The sequence below is a fragment of the Limulus polyphemus genome, unplaced genomic scaffold (assembly GCF_000517525.1).
Source record: "Limulus polyphemus unplaced genomic scaffold, Limulus_polyphemus-2.1.2 Scaffold701, whole genome shotgun sequence".
Classification (NCBI taxonomy): domain Eukaryota; kingdom Metazoa; phylum Arthropoda; class Merostomata; order Xiphosura; family Limulidae; genus Limulus; species Limulus polyphemus.
In genome coordinates, this window is record NW_013666311.1 from 245,210 (window position 1) to 253,673 (window position 8,464).

Sequence of the window (8,464 nt, forward strand, 5' to 3'; positions counted from 1 at the left end):
GTGGGCAGAGAACAGATAGCCCATTGTGTTGCTTTGTGCTTAATTACAAACAAACAATTCAAGTAACGACTAAACCAGCTTAAAAAACAAATATACGCGTACTTTATGTAACAAAAAAAAACAACTTTAAGTACTATATTTACTTAAATAATCACAAAATAAACTGGCGATTATAATCAAGGATTAAATGAACTACAAGGTTCGACACTTAAATTGAAATGTGCATTTATTAGAATGAAGGCGCAGATCTTGTTTCATCCAGGGATGTAAAGTTTCTTGGTATTCCTTATATTCCATCACTCTTTATTTTCTTCTTATAACGACTCAAGAAATTTGGCCCGTTCACATGCTTCCTACACTCATATTAACAAAAGAATAAAATAATACAATAAGACAAAGTTTCATTGACAAAGCAAAACTAGTGAAAAAAAAAAAAAGAGACAAAGAATTTTGAAATTATTGTTATTTTGGGCTTTAAAAAATTAGTTTACTGTGACTAGTGGCGCTGCCATAGAAAGATATTTATATACTCAAACAAACTCATTCAGATTCGCCTTATATTGACAGAGAAATTGCTGAAAAGAACTCTGCCCGTGATCTCTAGAACCTGCCTAACGCTAGACAACGGCAGATGGCCTTGTCTCTAACCCGCTCTCTCTCTCTCTCTCTCTCTATATATATATACGGCCTTTCTACAGCCTGTAGGCAAACGGTTGGCGATTCATTAAATGACCAGTAAAACTAAATCACTACAGCTTCTTCAGTGAAGTCAATGAGCGGCCTCAGGGATTGGACGGAGTTGTTGGACGTGAATGTCGAGAAACAAAGCGACTATAATAGTAGAAGCAATGCCTACGGACACGTGTGAGAGAGATTCACCATTCAAGTTATATCAATACAATATCCTAACTAGATGACTACCCATTATTATTATAAACACATTTACTTGATTTGGCTTAGAGTTGTTTTGGATTTAGTTTTATTTCAAATCCATTAGTTAATGTAATGAATTTTATGTCAAGCTATTAATTTTTTGGGAGTACTTTGCCACAAAACATTTTTTATTTCAATTTATAAAACGTTTCGGCCTGTCAGTATTCAGTATTATATATGTATATTCATCCAAAAATATTAATAATTACTACTTGTTTTCCTCTAAATGATAAGGCTAGCCACTTTTTTGTTTTTTTCTCAACTATCGAATTTTGAAAAATTCGTTAAACTTTCTTAGATAGAGCCTTATAACAAGTTTTACTTATCTAAACCTGGCAGCATTGGCTGTGTCGGAAATATCATAGACTAAACCACCTGGTTGTTCCTACTAATGGCTTCCTCAAATTTAAAAATTGTTAAGACAAGACTAAGGTTGCATGTTTAGCAATAATGTTTTTAAGTGGTTCAGCTGAAGACAAAAAATGTATTGTAATTGTCATAAAATCAATACTCCTGCCACGAGTTACAGTAAAGACTTAATAAACCCACATGAATTTTGAAAACCTTTATTTTTTTAAATAAATATCCTAAACTGGTAAAAGAAATAATAAAAGACTCCTCATGAGCCCGATCCCAATTAGATCTCCTTCTAACTAGTTAGTATACCAGAGGGTCTATGTTAAAGATTTGTATGGAACGTTTTAAGATGATGGCAGAACCACCTGTAAGATCTTACTGACAGACGATAGCTGTTACTCAACCGGAAGTTAGCTGTTACTGAACCGGAAGTTATGATACTTTGGTATCTCCTTCCTACATTGCCCTATAGTGAATCTCTTCCACATCAACAGTTTTAAGGTCTGACAATAGGAAAACCATCTAATATTTTCCGTAAGTTTAGAGGACGTCGACTTTACTATGAAAACAAGTTAAACTCACGTTGTTTTCTGACACACTATCGCTCGGTCTCCGACGCCAAAGTCGACATGAACCACTCCTGTTGATTGGCTCCGTTAGTTGACGATTCTCAGATTGCCGATGGTCTGTCCAAAGGCTACAACTCAGCAATATACCGCACAAACACTCAAGAAGTCCATACCAACGAATAAACAAAAGGATAGCGTCAACGATGGGGGGGGGGGAGCTGAAGGCGTCTCTGTTTCCTATAAATCCACTTGAATGTAAAGCAAATCTTTGCTGTAACTATCAACCCCGATTCGGGTGCACCATTCGAACAGACTGGAAAATACTACCCTTCATCACTTGAGGGTAAGTCTGCTTAACTTAAGATACAAGCACATATATACAGGTGCCCCATGTTCGCCCAGTAACACCATCCTTCCAACACCCAATTTTTTTTTATCACAATTCCCTCTCAGTATTATCTTTTCGAGCAGAAAAGATAAGAAAAACAAATAATATGTATTCTGAAAGCACAGAGTTTTCTAACTCAGTGACGGTAAAGTTGAGGTTGACAAACTACGTGTACGTTATATATATACTATAAGGGGATTAACTTAAATAAAAACGCTATTAAAGTTTCTCTAAGTTTCTATTTTGACAACTGATAACGTTAGCTCCAGAGATAAGGTAATTTGCTTTTATCATTGGGGTTTCTTTCCAAAACTCATGAAGATTGAATCTTTTAACCGAAGGATTCAATGCCCGTACACGTAATCTATTTATTATAACAATTACGTTTTGTAACATCACATTCACACTAAACGCCCCGGATATTAACCATTAACTTTAGGCTCCGTCTCATTCAGCAAGTATGTGACGAGTTTATTTCGAATGATAATGTTTCTGAGATCCATAAATACACCCCCATTTGTGAAATATATGTTGATATTAGGTACTTATTAAACTCCCAAGAACGTTCCTGTTGTAGTCTCGAGATCTCATCGGTGATACAATAACTTAAGGCGTTTGCTTTGCACGAATCATAAACGAATATTATTTTTTTACACGTTTTTCCTTTGTATTTGAAAACTTAATATTACATATAATTTCCAAATATAACATAATTTTATTGGGGAACGTACTATCGTGTCCTGTGACAGCACCTGTTTAAGGGTGTAAAGCACCCAAAATCAGATAAGTGAGGGTGTGGATCTGTCAACTTGGAGACCACCCATCTCGTCCTGTCTTTTCTTGCGTTAATCACGTGCCAACAGACTCACGGTGTTCGTTTTAAAATGACGAACGCCCAGGCCCTCTACAACATGCTTTTAATGTATATATATCATTCAAGATAACAAAGATTGGGAATTTCATGAGAAGTCAGATCGTTAGATGACATTTCCAAATACACTTTTGTCATCGTTATTGCTAGTGGTTGTTGTTGTTTTCTATCTATTTCTAAAGCTTCTTTGTAACCTTCATTGCATTATATTATTATATATTATGTTGCTCGCTGCAATTGAAATTATACTTGGCAGTTCTTACATTTGAGCCCACTATATGGCGCTGAATACACTCCGCACTTTCAGCCGTGGGCGCGTTAAAAATGTAACATTCATCCCCATTATTGGGTTGACAGTAGACGTATATTCAGCGGTTAATTGCCCTTCCTCTGGCCAGCAGTTTAAAATTGGGGGAAGATGTGCCTATACTTTGGGTCTCTCTGACTGGACCGTTTAAGCCCACAGGTAGCATAAGGTGAAGTTTGGGTTGAAATATCGAATATCTAACATATTGCAGTTAAAAAGTGAAAATAATTTCTAGCACAACGCATAAGTGTCATCAGGAAATCCCACCATGTGTCGCTAGCAATTGTTCAGATGAAAACAAAGAAATAGCGACAGAATATTGCTCGCGCGAACGGTTAAGCTGACGTTATACGACAACACTTTCATAGGAAATTTGTTAAATTTTATTTAAGACACAATTTTGTGTAACTTCTCTAATTTAAAGTCTTCGAGATAATTTAGTTAAACGACAATACGATAGACATGCAGACACTATTAATTTATCCTCAAATGAAAAGACAACAAATGAAATAAATAACGACGACGCTACAAAAAATACGCACGCATAAGAAACATTATCTGTAATTTAATTTGGGGAATGGGGCAAATTCTTACACGGATTCGGGGCTCCTGGAAGCTTTTGGATTTTTCTGAAGTGAAAATACAATAATCTGTGGCCTGGCGTTCGATTGTATTGTAACTTTACAGCATAAACAGTAAACACGTAAAACTGGTACTTTATATTCTTTATTATCAGTTTCCTGAAAGGAGGGGGGGGGGGTGCCCTACTTCCCTCTCCTCTTTACAGACCCGCAACTGGCGTCCCTATATATAACACAGGACATTAATAACACTTAAAGAATTACACTACTACATAACACACAGTAAAAGTTTCGGATGGATCACAAAGAACACGTACTTTAAAAACTACACAAAACACACAACGTTGACACTATCCTCCCCCCCCCCACCCAGGCCCAGCATGGCCAGGTGGTTAGGGCGTTCGACTCGCAATCTGAGGGTCGCGGATTCGAATTCGAATCTCCGTTCCACCAAACATGCTCGCCCATTCAGCCGTGGGGGCGTTATAATGTGACGGTCAATCCAACTATTCATTGGTAAGAAAGTAACCCAAGAGTTGGCGGTGGGTGGTGATGACTAGCTGCCTTCCCCTAGTCTTACATCGCTAAATTAAGGACGCTAAATTTCAACGTTATGTACACATCATACATACTGGAATCATGGGACTTTTTGACGCCTTTATTCGACTATAAAAATCACACTGGTTTTATCATATCACAGACATTTTAAACACACTCAAACCACGCGTATCTTTACATCGTTAATGTGCTTTTAATTCACATAAAACACACAAACTCCAGCGTGAGGACGTACCTAAAAATTATACAACTCTATTAAAATATGCATATACGTGTTCCAACATCACGCTATTTTAACTTCTACCAAGAACTCGTCGCATGTCCATTCAATACATTTACTATGTAGACTGGACTTTTACAGCGACTTCGAACAACATGTTGACATTCATTATTCAATGCTTTATTTTATCCGTTAGTTTTGAAACACGGTTTCCAGCTTCACTAGCTGTATTTTAGTTATTCCAAAGTTCACTAATTCCTGTGTATCTAATGTAAACTATCTATCGCTATTCTCTTGCAATGCATGCTGCTGGAATTCTTTTATATTTATATATTCACTCGTTTCTATGTGTAGACATTATTACGCCTCGGGCATGTACCAGATAAGGACGTACGGCACCTTCTTTTCCTTCGAAATATTTTTAAAGTGCTTGAAATGCACGTTTCCTTTCGTACTTCCACCACTCGTTTTTTTGTTTTTTACAGGAATTTTTTTCCTTATCGTACAAGATCACGAGCAGATTTACCCCTCGACTGTTAAGTAAATATTAGTGTGGAATATAAGCTTAGAACTATGTAAGACCTAGGGGAGAACACGCTATTAGAAATAATGCTGGTATGTGACAGAAGTAGCTTTGATTATACGAACACGATTATACTCGTAGTAAAGATGATGATTTACTTGTTACAATCAAGTAATGCCAAACTTTTATGAGTAATTCCCTAACTGCAACATCAAATCTCGTTCTCGTGATGAACAATATACACGTAAATTCTAAATTCATTTAAACTACACACTAATGGTGAATGTATATACACACATTTAACACACTTATATTCGAAGTATTTTGTTCTCATTAAACAGAGAACTGGTTTTAAAATTACGCCTTTTATTTTTAAAAGTTGGAATCTAACAGAAAAAAAAACCACATAATAACGGACAGTCGATATTTTAATATGTAACATCCACTAAACGTACAGAAACCTGAAGAAAGACTACACAAGATAAGATCAAAATACAGCTGTGGAAAGACAAATACTATTTTTAAGATGCTTTATCTATCAGTTCCTCGTAATCGATCAGCTTTTTATACGCTACACGAAAACTTGTGGTTTGGCGGTTGAACACTGGAGCTTACGCCTACATACAATGTCAAGCCTAAGTCTTAGCAAACAACAAATGTACTGTGATCAGTTGAGTTCTATACGCCAGCACTGGACTTACGCTAGATAAGTTTTTTTTTTAAAAAAGGTTAATCCAATGGGACAATAAAACAAGGAACAACACTGGTAAATGAAGCCGTCACATATTTCGGGGCTGACCTATACCGTCAGCCGAAATAAAAACAAAAGCCCTTCAGTATTAGAAGCCATATAATTTACACACACATGAGCATTGCGCTAAGATAGTAAGTCAACCTAAGTTGGCCGTAGACGCAACGGCTACGATCATTACTAGCCTCGCTTCTTTCACCCAGCACTAAGATAAAGAGCGAATAGGAAAAGAGAAAGAGGCATTCAAACCTGTTATGAAATTCTGTCTGTTACTACTTGTCATGACTCGGCTCCAATTGGGACGCACAGGATACTCCGGTGCGCACAATATGACGCGATCGCCCGGGACTGGAGGGAATCGGACGACAAGGAACAACGTACTCCTTACTTTAGACTATCACTGTAACTCATCTGAACGCAAGCGCGCTCCCGTCAGACAGGCCCAGCCTTCTTACCGGACGCTCCCTCTCAAGGCTATCTGCATGCTAGCCATAATTAATTCTCGAGATTCCTCCTTAACCAATGACGGTGCGTATACGAGCAAACAGGACTTGGCCTTTATTGGTCACAATTATTTTGGGCCGCACACTCCCTGCATGTCTGCTTCATCAACACAATAACGACGCACACTTGCCTCTCATACAGGGGTGAAGACAAAGGCGCTCCATGAGAAGTGTGATTCATTTGGTCTCTCTAGAATTAGCTGCTCTCTTGTTAAATGAATTTGTCCAAACGCTATAAAGTTTCAACCTCCCCGCCAAACTGACATCCTGTCCTATTCATCTTACGTATTTAGTCAACCGACAAATCTGCCCAACGACCACGCATCAATGGTTTGTCTTATCGAAAAATGGCCATGTTTGCAGAAAAAAAAACAACAACAAAAACTTCACCAAAACTGCAGTTCGTTTTTGCGATGAGCGATTACTATGTAAATCGCACCCCCTCGTTTAGCTCGTCTGGCGTTCAAATAACGAAGCTCGCCCAAAGCTAGTCGCTTAGATCTTTCGCTCTGTCACGAATGCGTTCAAATTAGTCACTGCGAACGGTGGATAGTGGCGCGTCTGTACGGTGAGCTGAGAGCGCTCGCTACATCGAAATTAAGACTAATTCATGTTATATGCATAATCACGTTTGCGACTGAGTAACTTGTTAAAAGGGTGAACACACAATTTAAGATAAGTTTAGAGCTAACCTGGCAAAACAATTCACACTGTCTTCTTCACGTTCCCGATGACTTCATAAATCCACATTCCTATGTAAAAATCCCAAGTCCAAAATCCAACATCACTGAACCTTTTTATCTTTTTCCACGTATCTTTGCTAGTTCGGTAATAGTTGCCGCACCATATCGCCATTCGTGCATGCCGCGTTCACTTGAGTATGCTGCCAGTTATGAAAACGCTGACACCTTTATGGATCGGCGAGGCACGGCTGCCATCTATTGTCTCACTGACGGACCAATTCAGCGCATGTGCAAAACACGCTTGCCATGCACGATAAGCGAAAAATGGTAATGCGCATACGATTTGCCCATCTTATTCTGTCATCTGCGTCCAATATCGTTTAAGAACCAAAGAAAGAAAACAAGTGACTTAAGTTCTTGCGTGTGTAGGATGATAGGATCGGACATTAATGAGCAGCTGCTTGCACAAAAACATGGTTTCTTTCTATATATTATAGAAATATTCAGGTTCACAGCAATATAATGAACAATTAAAATCAGTGAGGTTATTCCGATCATGCTTTGTTCTGATAACACAAACCACAAGAGGGCACAAAAGCTTCCTCTACTGATATTAAAAGTGCTCTTTGCAGTGGAGGTCTTAGGTACCATGAAACTGGGATATAACAACAGATCCTCCGGGGATTGCTGTGGTGGAAAAAAGTTCTAAAAATCTTGTACCTTTAAATACCGTGTGGGTTGTAAGACTTGTATTTTCATCAATGAATCCATTCGAATACTGCACGCAAATTCTGCATTTTACTTATTCTGTGGTTGTGTGAGATCATTCTTTACCCTATCAAGTTCATTTCTTTTCGTCAAATTCTGTATTTTACTTATTCTGTGGTTGTGTGAGATCATTCTTTACCCTATCAAGTTCATTTCTTTTCGTGAATCAATGGTTATTTTCTTTTAGCCTCGATCCAGATCTACCGCAGTTCTCACAAACTGTAAACACTCGTGAAAAGTCTTAATAAGCAATGGAAGGCCAGCCCTTTCAAGCCAAAAGCTGCAAAAAAGTCTGAATACGCAATGGAAGGCCAGACCTTTCAAGCCAAAAGCTGCAGAGCAGAGATGGTAAAAGCTTTGGGAATAGCTTTTGTTTCGATTTGTCAAAACAATCACTTGTAGATCACTGAAGCCCGTTCCACGACGTTGCGACTTGCCCTCATTCCTAACCC

General features: G+C 38.1%; 1 protein-coding gene across 4 annotated transcripts in view; it reads right to left on the minus strand.

Moving 5' to 3' along the window:
- The window catches only part of LOC106460069 (zinc finger homeobox protein 3-like), a 149,775-nt gene extending 142,367 nt beyond the window's left edge, over positions 1-7,408 (minus strand). Inside the window, exon 1 of one of the 4 annotated variants that reach the window (XM_022386686.1) lies at positions 7,254-7,408. The gene's annotated coding sequence lies outside the window, so the exon portion shown is untranslated. Of the gene's footprint in view, positions 1-1,872; positions 1,900-6,307; positions 6,368-7,253 lie in introns of those variants that run through there. The other 3 variants (XM_022386687.1, XM_022386688.1, XM_022386689.1) reach the window with 3 other exon arrangements.
- Between the last annotated feature and the right edge of the window lie 1,056 nt (positions 7,409-8,464).